General features: G+C 50.0%; 1 protein-coding gene across 2 annotated transcripts in view; it reads left to right on the forward strand.

Annotated features, from left to right (window-relative positions):
* Positions 1–14,656, forward strand: part of C4_2H22orf23 (chromosome 4_2 C22orf23 homolog) — a 68,627-nt gene that overhangs the window by 15,305 nt on the left and 38,666 nt on the right. The gene's annotated exons all lie outside the window — the stretch shown is intronic.

The following is a 14,656-nucleotide window of genomic DNA, read 5'->3' on the forward strand; positions in this document are numbered from 1 at the left end:
GAAAATTGCCTCCTTATTGGCTCTGCCTGATGAGGTCGGTATGGACTCCAGCTCAATTAAGTTGTAGAGATCTGAGGACCTGTGGAGGGCTAGCACATGCCCCCTGCAGTTAGATGGATAGGCAGCAGTGACTAAATTCAGTAGCGTCCCCCTATTTTCTTGTCTATTTTGGTGCTTATTTACTGGGTCGGCAATGTCCATATGACTGCTGTGTCAACAGCATATCTCCCAGAGACTGATAGAGGCACTAGGCTGTCCGCTGAAGCTCCTATAGTGGCTGGATTCAATAGCAACCCCCTTATGTCTTCCCCATTTTGTTTCCAGTTTACTGGAATTGGATCTGATGTTCTCTATATGGCCAACTGCATGCCCATTCTTGTGGTACGCTTCTATGTAAAACCAGTAAGTAGAGCTATTTGGCACGTTCCTTCGATTTAGGCAGTTTCCAATGTAGCCAGATTATTTGACTGTGAATGTGGAGCCAATATGGGAAAGACATTTGCTGGGCTTGGTCCCAAGTAAGCCATTGATGTATTGGGTGCCACTAAAATCAGAGATCTCCTTTTTGATATATGTTGTTTCTTTGTCTGCTTCTTCAGTCTCTATTTTACTCTTCTTGATAGAATGGTGACTTTCGGAGGGGAAGGGGGGTTACTTATCAGTAGCATCATGTGGTTTAACATTTCCATATAGATCGAGGTTGGCCAAACTCGGGATAGGCTCTTTCTCAACAAGATGATCAGAGGTTGTCAGAGAATTATTATTCGCACCACCAGAACTGGTGTTTCAGCTATGCCTGTTGGACATCTAAGCGGGGTAAGTGACCCTTAAATATTGGAGTTAGCTTCCAGTTGTATGATTCATCCTTTGGTGCCCTGATATATGCATTTTCCACTATGGTACTTACCATTTCTGGCAGGGTGCTTAATTTATCCATATGGGGGAACAAGTCATTGTTTTTCCTTCCACATTGCCCCAAATTTTCCCCTCCACGTTGCTTAGTTTGATCCCCAAGTCATCAAATGAGTTGCCAGTGATTGTATTAGGTCAATATGGAGCTCCATCTTATTCGATTGGCAGAGCAACACCCTGGCGATCTGTTGGAAATACTCCACTCCCACACCGGAAAGGGTGGTGCTAACGGGGTCTTTCCAGGACACACTGTGGTAGCTTGGCTCGAGTGGTCAGGAATCAGGCACTGTGCTAAGCATACGACATACCCATACAATAACCATGCGTGCATCCGTTCCAAAAACGACTCTACACCGTAAAAATTATGAAAATATCTCTGTTTATCTTCTTTTTCTCTTAGTTGCTGATTAAATAAATAATAACACAATCACAATATACAAGGCTTTCTAAATAGTGCAGGTCAAATAAATACTGTCTTAATGATTCAATAGATAGGGGTGATCATAAATAATAAAGGCATAAATATAAGTGCATTACATACAGGCAATTAAATATTCTGAGGCAATAAATACTGCAAACCAATAAATATTGTGCGACAATAAATACTGTGGAACAATAAATACAGTGAAGCAATAAATAGGTTAAATACAATAAATACAGTGCTCTCAATAAATAATTAAAAGCTGACAGTGACACTTATAGAATCAGATCACATTTGAAATTACAATGGGCTGATTTGGCCCAGGCACAGCTTGTGGTTAGGTGGATGGCTTGAGGGTGTCTACTCCCTGGCTTGGACAAGGCTGAGGCCTAAACTGAGGTAGATCAAGGGGGGAATACTAGAGACCTGGCTCTCTCACTCTACACAACCCCTCTGAATTAGTCTCAGCTCACCCCTGGCACAGTCAAGCTGGTTCCAGCACCTCTCTAACCCCTAGGGTAGTCTCTTAGGATTCCACAGGGCCTTAGGCGCCCTCTATTCCACTTACTGCCCTTTTTCTGAAGCTCCGACGCCGCTGGAGTCGTGTCGACGCCGTGAGGCGGTTCCGGTTCGATGTCGGCGGCCTTGGCACAATGTCAGTTCTTGACGACGCCGGTAGGCGGTTCCGGTTCGATGTCAGCGGCCTCGGCTCGATCTCGACCTCCGATTCGATGGCGTCGGGCAGTCTTGGCTTGATGTCGACTTCGGGCGGCTCCGGTCCGATGGCGACCTCAGTTTCGATGACGTCGGCCGGCCTTGGCTCGATGTCGACTTCCGGCGGCTCCGGAGTGCGATCCTCACTCCCGACCTCCGGTGCTCCTCTCCTCAGGTTCCGGCGACTCCGGAGTGCAACCTCCACTCCCGACCTCCGGCACGATTCTCTCAGGTTCCGGCGACTCCGGAGTGCGATCTCCACTCCCGACCTCCGGCACGCTTCACCTCGGTCTCCGGCGACTCCGGAGGGCGGACTTCACTCCCCCGTCGACGCCGCTCACTCGACCTCGGGTGACTTCCTCCTCGACCTCTGGTACTCTCCACGACCTCCGTCGGCGCCCTCTCTCGACCTCTGGCGGCTCCGGGTACGACGTCTGCTTTTCCAGTCAGCGCCGCTTCTCCACCTCGGGCTCCAGGTCTCAGGCTTCTCGACGTCGGACTCCAGGGAAACCAGTATCCAGGTCAGGATCTTGCTGTTCTTGGATTCTAAGGCCTGTTCCTGCTGTCCAGGTCCTTAAGATGGTTTTTCTTGCTTCTTCCCACACAGGGCTCCAGGCTGGACTCAGTCAGTAGGGACTAGTATCAAGGGTGGGTTTATGGACCCCACTCCAGGCACAAGTTTCCACCCCTGCTGCCTCACTCCTTCCTCCTTCAGGTTTCTGCTGCTCTCTCTTCACCAGTCAGGTGCCAACTGCCAGCTCCAACTGCCAACTCTCTGTCTTAGCTTCCCAACATTCTAAACCGCCTCCAACTGTCACAGGGCTCCAGAATGTTGCAGAAGGTTCTAGTAGGTTCCAGTGGGTGCTGGTGATGTCACAGGTGGCCACCATTTTGTGCTCCAGGCCCTCAGACAGAAGTTCCTGGGGTAGATAAAATGGCTCCCTGAATCTGCAGCAACACTAAAAAGTCTGGTGGTTCCCAAAAAGGAAAAATTACAACAGGGTTTGAGGCTGAAAGGGGGACAAAATAAATAATGATGAGGAGGGACCACCCAAAGGGCTGACAGGTCTAACACGCGTCCCCCCCCGCTGAAAGTGGGGAGAGCTACCCAACCCCTTGGGAGTTCTCATCACTAAGGCGGAAATACCTTGAGAGGCCGTCTGCATTGGCGTGGTCCACTCCAGGCCGATGTTCCACCTGAAAGTCCATTCCCTGTAGGGAAATAGACCACCTCAACAACTTGGGATTCTCCCCCTTCATCTGCATCAGCCAACGAAGGGGTCTGTGGTCGGTCTGAACCAGGAAGTGCGAGCCAAACAAGTATGGCCGCAACTTCTTCAGAGCCCATACCACTGCAAAGGCTTCACGCTCTATTGCACTCCACTTCTGTTCCCTGGGAAGTAGTCTCCGGGATAGGAAGACCACGGGTTGATCCAGACCCTCTTCATTGAGTTGCGATAACACTGCCCCAATGCCATGTTCCGATGCATCCGTCTGGACAATGAACTCCTTGGAAAAGTCTGGGGCCCTTAAGACCGGGGCCTCGCACATGGCTTTCTTCAGTCTCACAAAGGCCTGCTGACAAGCCTCCGTCCAGACTACCCGTCGAGGTTGTTTCTTGGACGTGAGCTCCGTGAGGGGGGCTACGATGGTACCGTACCCCTTCACGAAGCGGCGGTAATATCCCGTGAGGCCCAGAAAAGCTCGGACCTCAGTCTGTGTCTTGGGGGGTTCCCAGGCCATGATGGCCTCGATCTTCGCCTGGAGGGGTTGCACCGCTCCCCTACCCACCAAGTGTCCAAGGTACACTACCGACCCCTGCCCGATCTGGCACTTGCTGGCCTTGATCGTCAATCCAGCTTGTCTCAGGGCCTGGAGAACAGCTTGCAGGTGACGCAAGTGATCCTCCCAGCTGTTACTGAAGACGGCTATGTCATCCAGATAAGCAGCAGAGAAACTCTCCATTCCGGTGAGGATCTGGTTTACCAGGCGCTGAAACGTGGCAGGTGCGTTCTTGAGCCCAAAGGGCATCACACAGAACTGGTAGTGGCCATTGGGCGTGGAGAAGGCTGACCTTTCCCTTGCTCCATCAGTCAAAGAGATCTGCCAGTACCCAGAAGTAAGGTCAAAGGTACTTAGATATTGGGCAGCTCCCAGCCGGTCAATCAATTCATCCGCCCTAGGGATCGGATGAGCATCAGTTTTGGTCACTGAATTCAGTCCCCGGTAGTCCACACAGAACCTCAGTTCCGGTTGGGCACCCGGTGGTGCAGCTTTTGGTACTAGTACCACCGGACTGGACCAGGGGCTGCTAGAAGGTTCGATCACTCCCAGCTCCAGCATCTTAGTGACTTCACTGTTAATGCTGGCCTTCACCTTGTCTGACATCCGGTAGATCTTGGACTTCACAGGTGGGCTGTCTCCTGTGTCCACGTCATGGACGCACAGGTGAGTCCTACCCGGGACAAGGGAGAACAACGAAGAGTACTGCCCCAGGACCTGGCGACAGTCCTCCTGCTGTTCAGGAGTTAGAGATGGGGAGAGAATCACTCCCTCCACCGACCACTGGATAGTGGCCTGTTCTGCCGTCAGCCATCGCGGCTGGGTGGAGTACATCGGGAATTACCTGCTCTGGAGACACCAGTTGGCTACGCACCATAGTCATACTGGCTCCTGTGTCTCTCAGAGCCTCCCCTCTTTGGCCGTTGATGGTGACCCACTGCCCATACTTTACAGTATTTGCGGGCACCTGGATCTTAGGAACCATCTCCCGTTCTCCCAGGGACACTAAAGTGACACCCGCCCACTCCCTTCCCTTAGTTAAGGGCATCTCCTCCCCGAGCACTACACTAGCTACTCCGGGGGTCTTTCCTCCAATGGGAGGGGGTGGTCGTTTCGGGCACTTTGCGTCTCCCTTGTAGTGTCCAACGCCACCGCACTCGTAGCAATGGACAACCCTTGGCTGCTGACTCTGGCCAGGATTAGGGTTTCTGGGTGGGTTAGCCCTAGGGGTGAATCCTGTTCCCTTTCCTTGGAAGTTATTTTGGGGGCCTTTGGAGAACTCCTTTTTCTTTTCCCCTCCCTCTTTCTTCTGGGGGACGCCCTGTCCGGCCTTTTGAGTATCCCCTCCAGTCCCCCTTGTGGACACCCGGGTACTAGCCCAAATGTCCGCCTCCTCAGCAAGCTTCCGGGGACTGGTCGGCTTGCTATCCACCAGGTGTTGACGCAGTTCAGGGAAACATTTCTCGAGCAGGTGTTCCTTCAGTACTAGGTCAAACAACCCCTCGTAGTTCCTCACTTCACTGCCCTGAATCCAACCCTCTAGTGCCTTCTTTGCATAGTCCAGGAAGTCCACCCAATTCTGTGTGCCCAGTTTGTGACTACCCCTGAACTTCTGTCTGTACTTTTCGGGTGTTAGTCCAAACTTTCTTATGAGCGCCAGTTTCATGGTGGGGTAGTGGGTCTGCTCATCCTCCTCTAAGGCCAATAAAGCATCCCTACCAGCTGGAGGCATGTACTTGTACAATCCCGCTCCCCAGTACTTCTCTGGAACCCCATGGGCCCTTAACGAGACCTCATAGGCCGCTAGCCACTTGGCAATATCGTCGCCCACTCCATAGCTAGCTACTATGTCCTTTGGCAGGTAGGGTTTGGGTTCCCTGGTGTACTCTCGTTCTTCGCTGCCACCGTTAGGTACAGGGTGTGCCCCGATTCTCAGGATCTGAAGATCTATCTCTTTCAGCCTTATCTCATGAGCCATCCTCTGTTCCTCCTTCTCTTTCTCCAGCCTTGCTAAGTCCCATGTGAGCTGTCTTTTCTCCCTCCGGTCTGTTAACTCCACTTCAGACAAGCCACCGCTAGAGGCACTGCTGCCCTTCCTGGAAAGTGTCCTGGGCCCCGCTAACAGGTTCCCCACCTCAGGTTGGTACAAACCAGCTCCCTCACTGTCGGGCTCTCTATCCCTGTCCTCCTCCTCAGCCTTGCTTTCTCGGCGTGCCTCCCCCCAGGCCCTTAAGCTGGTTTGGAGTGCACCCTTCTTTGCTCCTGGGGGACAATACACCCCCTCCCGCTGACAAAACTCCCTGAGTTGGGCCACAGTGTACGTTTCTAAATTCTCCAGTACAAACTCCATCTTGCCCACTCAGGTCAGAGGACAGTTATTTGCAGTAACTATGCAGGGGGGTACCTTATATAATACCTCCTCCCACCACCAGAGTAAATTTGGAAAAACAAAAACTCACAATTAGGAAGGCCGCTTTGAGAAAACTCCCGGTGTAGGCCTATGGACTACCCACAGTTATTGTTGAGTATACGTAGGCACAGCTCTATCCCACCACTGAACACCAATTATGTTGGAAATACTCCACTCCCACACCGGAAAGGGTGGTGGTAACGGGGTCTTTCCAGGACACACTGTGGTAGCTTGGCTCGAGTGGTCAGGAATCAGGCACCGTGCTAAGCATACGACATACCCATACAATAACCATGCGTGCATCCGTTCCAAAAACGACTCTACACCGTAAAAATTATGAAAATATCTCTGTTTATCTTCTTTTTCTCTTAGTTGCTGATTAAATAAATAATAACACAATCACAATATACAAGGCTTTCTAAATAGTGCAGGTCAAATAAATACTGTCTTAATGATTCAATAGATAGGGGTGATCATAAATAATAAAGGCATAAATATAAGTGCATTACATACAGGCAATTAAATATTCTGAGGCAATAAATACTGCAAACCAATAAATATTGTGCGACAATAAATACTGTGGAACAATAAATACAGTGAAGCAATAAATAGGTTAAATACAATAAATACAGTGCTCTCAATAAATAATTAAAAGCTGACAGTGACACTTATAGAATCAGATCACATTTGAAATTACAATGGGCTGATTTGGCCCAGGCACAGCTTGTGGTTAGGTGGATGGCTTTAGGGTGTCTACTCCCTGGCTTGGACAAGGCTGAGGCCTAAACTGAGGTAGATCAAGGGGGTAATACTAGAGACCTGGCTCTCTCACTCTACACAACCCCTCTGAATTAGTCTCAGCTCAGCCCTGGCACAGTCAAGCTGGTTCCAGCACCTCTCTAACCCCTAGGGTAGTCTCTTAGGATTCCACAGGGCCTTAGGCGCCCTCTATTCCACTTACTGCCCTTTTTCTGAAGCTCCGACGCCGCTGGAGTCGTGTCGACGCCTTGAGGCGGTTCCGGTTCGATGTCGGCGGCCTCGGCACAATGTCAGTTCTTGACGACGCCGGTAGGCGGTTCCGGTTCGATGTCGGCGGCCTCGGCTCGATCTCGACCTCCGATTCGATGGCGTCGGGCAGTCTTGGCTTGATGTCGACTTCGGGCGGCTCCGGTTCGATGGCGACCTCAGTTTCGATGACGTCGGACGGCCTTGGCTCGATGTCGACTTCTGGCGGCTCCGGAGTGCGATCCTCACTCCCGACCTCCGGTGCTCCTCTCCTCAGGTTCCGGCGACTCAAGAGTGCGACCTCCACTCCCGACCTCCGGCACGATTCTCTCAGGTTCCGGCGACTCCGGAGTGCGATCTCCACTCCCGACCTCCGGCACGCTTCACCTCGGTCTCCGGCGACTCCGGAGGGCGGACTTCACTCCCCCGTCGACGCCGCTCACTCGACCTCGGGTGACTTCCTCCTCGACCTCTGGTACTCTCCACGACCTCCGTCGGCGCCCTCTCTCGACCTCTGGCGGCTCTGGGTACGACGTCTGCTTTTCCAGTCAGCGCCGCTTCTCCACCTCGGGCTCCAGGTCTCAGGCTTCTCGACGTCGGACTCCAGGGAAACCAGTATCCAGGTCAGGATCTTGCTGTTCTTGGGTTCTAAGGCCTGTTCCTGCTGTCCAGGTCCTTAAGATGGTTTTTCTTGCTTCTTCCCACACAGGGCTCCAGGCTGGGCTCAGTCAGTAGGGACTAGTATCAAGGGTGGGTTTATGGACCCCACTCCAGGCACAAGTTTCCACCCCTGCTGCCTCACTCCTTCCTCCTTCAGGTTTCTGCTGCTCTCTCTTCACCAGTCAGGTGCCAACTGCCAGCTCCAACTGCCAACTCTCTGTTTTAGCTTCCCAACATTCTAAACCGCCTCCAACTGTCACAGGGCTCCAGAATGTTGCAGAAGGTTCTAGTAGGTTCTAGTGGGTGCTGGTGATGTCACAGGTGGCCACCATTTTGTGCTCCAGGCCCTCAGACAGAAGTTCCAGGGGTAGATAAAATGGCTGCCTGAATCTGCAGCAACACTAAAAAGTCTGGTGGTTCCCAAAAAGGAAAAATTACAACAGGGTTTGAGGCTGAAAGGGGGACAAAATAAATAATGATGAGGAGGGACCACCCAAAGGGCTGACAGGTCTAACACGATCGTATCCTGCGAGGCGCTGATGATGGCCAGTGAGGGGCTAGGGGCAAAAGGCAGAGTATCCTGGATTCCGATGGCTCGGTTCATTTGTCCCCTTGCCAATATAGTAGTTAGAGTGAGTGTCGCATCTGTTTGAGCCTCAATTGTGGAGAGGAAATGGTCTGAAAGTTTGTCTAGTTCTTGGTCCGTTATACTTTCCCTCCTGGTGGGCGTTGGCATTATCGTTGCGGGGGACAATATATCTCCACTCTCCTGTGTTTGTATCCATCTCGGGTTTGAATGAACTTGGCCTACTATCGTCAGCATGTTTTCCGTAGCAGCTGCTGCAGGTGCAATACTAAAAGCCAAAGTGGTGGCTGGTGTGGCGTGCTGGGTGTTGGCCCATAGTTGCTTCTCTTTTACAATTTTCCTCTTGTGAGTCCCATCTATTTTGGAGTGTAAGTGTGGTTGGGACAATGTCCCGATTGTAGACTGCTCTAGGATCAGCCTCGGGCATGATTGTGACCTACGAGCACTTGGTCAAATAGTTGGAGAGACCACTTGGTTAGTGGTATGAGGGCTGGTAGGAGGTGTTTTCAGTGTAACAGAGTCTGTGATATTGCAAAAGAACTACCTTATTGAACTGTTTGAGGCAGATGATTTAGCCCATGGGGTGCTGCTTGAGCACCTTCTTTTCGCAACCAATCGGTTAGTCTCTGATGTTGGGGATGTCAGAGAAGGCAGAGCATCTGCGAAGTCTTTTTAATGAGATGGCTGCTTCCTCCTGGGCATTCTCACCAACCTTCTCGTGGATTAGGTAAAGCACGCTTATAGAGGAGACTCTCCGGCACCAGGACCGGGCACCAGATGTGCCACTTGCGACACCACTCATTAACGCCACTCACCAACACAGCCAAATCACTGCAGAGACAGTAAAAGACCTACCTCCCCTCAGTTTAGCGGGCCCTCTACTGTGGTCCGATGGAGGCAGGAGGTTGGGGTAGCAGAGCTGAAGGTGCGCATGGCAGAGGAAATGGAGACCAGGTCCAAATGGCGCTGGGCAGTAAAAAGTAGAACAGCAAGGAAGGTGAAGTTGAGCGGGAGCTCACTGGAAGCACCTGCAAGCTGCACCCAGTCCTGAAGGAACTGGGTTCACACTTACGGTGGCTGAGTACAGCCACCTGGCTCACCCCCTCCCCCACGATGTGTCCCTGGACGCTCCTGCATCTCAATCCCTGCTTAGTCCTCAACTCTGTGCACCTTGTACATTTTTCCTAGCGGATTGTCCAACATGAAGAGTCCCTACCAAGTAGTATTTTGCTCCTGTAGTTGATTTTTGGGATCAGTTTAGCTCATTACTGAAGTACAGAATCTAGCATGTGGCCCCATAACAACTTTGAGGTCTTAAGGAAAGCTGACAACAGGGTGAGGGCTTTCACCTTTATTGACTCCTTTTATAGGGTATATGTGCCTCAAGTGCTTCGGACACCCATATTTTTTATAGTCCTGTTCCTTGGTTATAGTTTCACCACCTATATGCCATGTGTAGGAGAGTAGGGTCTGCTTTCTATGTTCACCCCCACTTTTTGCTTTTGCTTCACTGGTTTTCGACTTAGATGTGGCGGTGGGCCTGCCAATCAGACCCACAGCCCTGCTGTTCTCTCTCTAAATTTATACTATGTACTTTAGGTGCCTAACCCAATTGGTTAGGGTCACCTTATTGGCCCCTGTACAGTGTACCTTTGGTACCCAGGGCATAGGTGTACCCTAGGCCTACCAGGGGCTGCAGCATGTATTATGCCACCCCTGGCCTGGCCTTCCATTATGACACAACTGGCTGATCACTCAGCTGGGGCAAGGTCGTGTAATCACTCCTTGCTTAGGTGTAGTATTCCTTTACCTACCTTATATATAGACACATGTGTACCTATCAGCCACTCCTATGGCAGGCCTTAACAATCCTGGAGGCAGAGTGCTTGGTAACATGTGGGATGATGCTCTAGCATGAGCTGAGTCTGTCTGCAGCTTTCGGAACCATGTCCTTATAGCGGTTCTATGATATAGCCTACCATATACTCTTAAAGTGCCTTATAATCTTAAACGGTTATGGTAACTATGGTTTGGCTTTATCAAAACATGTCGTGTAAGGTGTCTAACACTTTGGAATAATACCCCCATACCATTTCTGGCCATGAGGATATTATTCCTCCCTTCTAGAGGGAGAAGACATGTTGTAACCTACTTTCCCGGTTAAAGTTAACCAGAGCCCCAGCATCACAAAATGGATGCTGCTGCCACAGACACAAGTCTGACCTCCTGCTGCTGGGAGTCCTTCCAGCGAGGGAGGCTTGGACAATAGGTTTCCTGCCTTGGGAGGTACAAGCACCACCCTAGACAGGATTTAGTGTATTGGGGCAGGGAGTTGAATGAAACTAGACACTGCCTGGGGCAAACAAGGTGTCCCATGCATAGTCCAGTTCAAACCAGCGCTGGGGCACTCCAGCCCCAGCTCTGGCGCGAAACTGGACAAAGGAAAGGGGGTGTAACCACTCCCCTTCCTGGTCCCACTCATAGGAGGGACCTTGCAGGTAGCCCAGCCCACTAGCCCAGTATATCAGTAGGTAGCTGAGCCCTGCTAAATTAGATTAACCTGAATCTGCAACTTGTACAGAAACTCTGGACCTTCGACATTCGACCTCAGGAAGAAGACTGAAGAAATCTCCCTTGAGGCCAAGGAGTGACCACCCTGGGCAACCAGGCACCATCTAGCGACCGCTGCTTTGCTTTGCGACAGATCCTATGAGGAACGACTGCAGAGACTGATCAGCGCCGAGACTTCCAGACACCTCTGACCCAGATCCACATCTCCAGCGAAGCTGAGACCCGTGGAGGCGACGAGGGACGTGGGACCGGCGACTTGGGAAAAGTGGCTAGTACCTGACTAGCGCGACTTCCGAGGCTCCCTCGAGGCTGTGCTTGGGGAATTGAGAAGCCCCCATCCCGAGCACCATCTGCAACGAAGATCAGCTCCCCACACTTCACGTGTTCTGCGTGGGGCCCTTCTGCACCTGAGTTGCTCGACGTGTTGTCCGGTTGCTGGCCCGTTGGCTAGTGACTTCTGCGACGACGAACCTTTGTTTCCAACTTGCTGGTCCGGCTCCTCCAGACTGGCACCCACTCCTCTGTAAAAGAGAAGCACCCCAGACCTTCCTGGTCTGCACCAGAAGCAAGTCCTCCATCCTGCGTGGGTTCCGCTTGCCAAGGCTTGTTGGGTCCTGACTCACCTTCGACGCCACCGACAGCAAGAGCCTTCGTGGGACAGCTCACCTCCTGGTCCTGGTCGTCCTCGTCGCCTCCTGGTACCCGTGACTGCTGCGACAAGCTTCACCTCTTCACCTGCATCTTCACGACATCGCCTGGTTCCTTCCTGGTTCCTTCCCGGCTCCTGGCTGGTGACCTAGACTGTCCCTTCTGCTTGCAGGTTCCTTCCTTCTTGATCCCCACCTTGGGATCCACCGGACACTCTTCACTGACTACCTGTCAGCAACTTTCCTTCAGGCATCCATAGGAGTCAACGACGAAACCCGACGCAAGTTCACACCTATGCACCCGCAAACCGGTGCTCACTAGGGTATTGACTATCCAAGGGCCTAGTTTCCGAGTCTCGACTTCCTAGCTATACCAGAAGTGTCCTAAAACTGCTAATTTCTAATAACTTGCATTTCTATCGACTTTTACACATTACGCGTGAGTGTTTCCACTCTGCAGCTGAATCCCGTGGGCCTCCCACTTCCTAACCTTTGGTATTATAATGTAGACCCAGCGATTCCCTAGGCCTAGGCCTATCCTGTGTTCGTGACAGTGGTTCTTATACCACTTACTTAGTATATGGTTTGCGTGGCCCCTAGGGCCTAACTGTATTACTTACCTGTGTGACTTAATGTATGCTTAAATAAGACTGTGTTGTACTTACCTCGAATCTCATAAAGAGTGCTGAGGGTTTGACTAGAATAAATACATTCTATTTTTATATATATCTGTTGTGGTGTCCTTTCATTTGGTATTCAAGGGATTACATATGGTATAACAGCTGGCTTCACATGCCATTCAGAGTTTAGCCTAAGACTGCTCTTGTCCATGCTACCACAAGGATAGCTGGTCTATAAGGTTGACTTTACAACCAATCACCATAAGGGTTGTTTGAACTGATACAGGGTGTACACTAGAATTAGTGACATCATATATCAGGCCAACTTCTCACACCATGATCCAGACTTATTGACATTCATGACAAATATTACTATTTTAGACTTACTTAGATTGATATCCATGTTGTTTTGCCTGGTATAGTCATGTAATTTATTAATTAGTCTTTGTAACACCCCTTTTTTTGCTAAATAGCACTAGGTCATTAGTGTAGAGTAAGTTCGATAGTAAGAAGCCCTCTAACTTTTGAGGAATGTACATTGATGTTGTCTAGCTCTTGCAACAGGTCAGTAATATATAGGTTAAATAAAATAGGTGCTAGCACGCACCCCTGCTTCATCCCAGTGAGAGTAATGATCTTTCTGGAGAGATGTATCCCATCACTGAGCGTGACTTTTATCCAGGTGTTTGTATATAATAATGGGATCCCCCTCAAGAGTTTAGGTGGGAAACCCTAGAGTTGCAGCTTAATCCAGAGATTTGCTATGAGGACCCGATCAAAGGCGGCCTTGAAATCAACAAAGTAGGTACTTCTTTGTTTAGAAGTCTTTTCAGCAACCTCACTTTTTTGGGAGCCTCCTTGAGAAATGACTGTCAAGAGAGTTGGCTTTAAAGCAGATTTACCTGGATATCCCTTTAGTACTGCTTCCTCAAAGTTTTCCTGGGTCTCACTGTTACAACCTTTGCCCCCCAATGTTAGGTTTAAAAGAGAGAAGCCTTTTTAAAGTATTTCAGTGATGGTTGTGTCCCTCCATTTCAACCGTTTTATGTTATCTGAGAGGGGTCCTGCCCTTACGATATTAGCTGGTTCATGACTGGAGACATGGTCAGCCATCTTGATCACTTGGGGACAGTGACTGCTCGCCGAGCTGGGCTCTGTTTTGTAGAGCGATATATATTTAAACAGTTTCACGCTGCCCAAGGTGTAGTCGAAATAAGAGGTGTTCTTTTCCACGATTCGGGTCCATGAAGGTGAACTGACATCTGGAAATCGACCATTTAGTACCTTCAGTACGATGGCTTTACATTGGGCTACCAGGATTTCATTTAACTTGTCCTGCCTCATGGCTGTGGGCGTGGTTTGTTCTGGTAGCGCAGAATGTGTGAATCATTTCCAGACCAGCCTTTCAGCTTTACCATCATAATCCATGCTTCCCTGGCAGGGATTTGCTCAATTCTTATGTTTAAATGGGCACTGATGTTAACAGATAGCTTCCCCCTTGAAGCGACCCAGACACCCTTCCTTTATTGTAGGTTTAAGGCTCTTTATGTACCCTATTAGTGGGACTGATGTTAATGCCCAATCTCCTGCAAGGCTATTATTTCAAATCGCTGCCAGTATGAAGTGATCTCATGGTCACCGGTCTTATGACACAGAGCCCCAATGTTTCAAGCGCAAATTTTCAGTTTGTGCAAGTTTGATACATTGGTGAAGAGACAAGTCAAATTCAGTCCTGCAGAATATCTGCAAGTGTCGCTGGCATGAGGATTTGAGTAGCAGGACGTGGCCTAAGCACTAAAACGAACAATTACCATTTTTGTTGACATAGTTAGGTTTATGAAACAGCACGTGTCCAAATACAGATATAGGTTTATCTGCAGCAAGGACTTACATAAAGGTTTGTTTAGAGAGCAGAGTGCCAGAATGAAGAACAGTTTTTATATCTCTTAAACTCACACAAACATGAAGTGGAATGTATGTTAGATTGGAAGGAGGGGGTGGGGACGGTGGAAGTGACCGAAGAGTATGAAGGATGTGCAAGTGAACAACCAGAAAGTACTTTTGTTAAAAAAGTGCATATTGTTGTTAATGGTTAAAATAAGCCAGAAGAAACAAAACCATTGAATCCATGTATATTAAGTCTTGTGTGGGTGTGCACCACCTATCTTAATGCACCCTGCTTACCTGGATGAGCTCCACCTGCAATATGTGTCCCGCTAGCACAAAAGCACACCACTTGCCACAGCACAGAGGTCGGTGCTTCCTTAAGGTGAAGTAAGACAAAATCCTTATAGAACGACATAATGGCAGCACCAAACTACTGCAAAA

Source organism: Triturus cristatus, chromosome 4_2, assembly GCF_964204655.1.
Source record: "Triturus cristatus chromosome 4_2, aTriCri1.1, whole genome shotgun sequence".
NCBI lineage: Eukaryota > Metazoa > Chordata > Amphibia > Caudata > Salamandridae > Triturus > Triturus cristatus.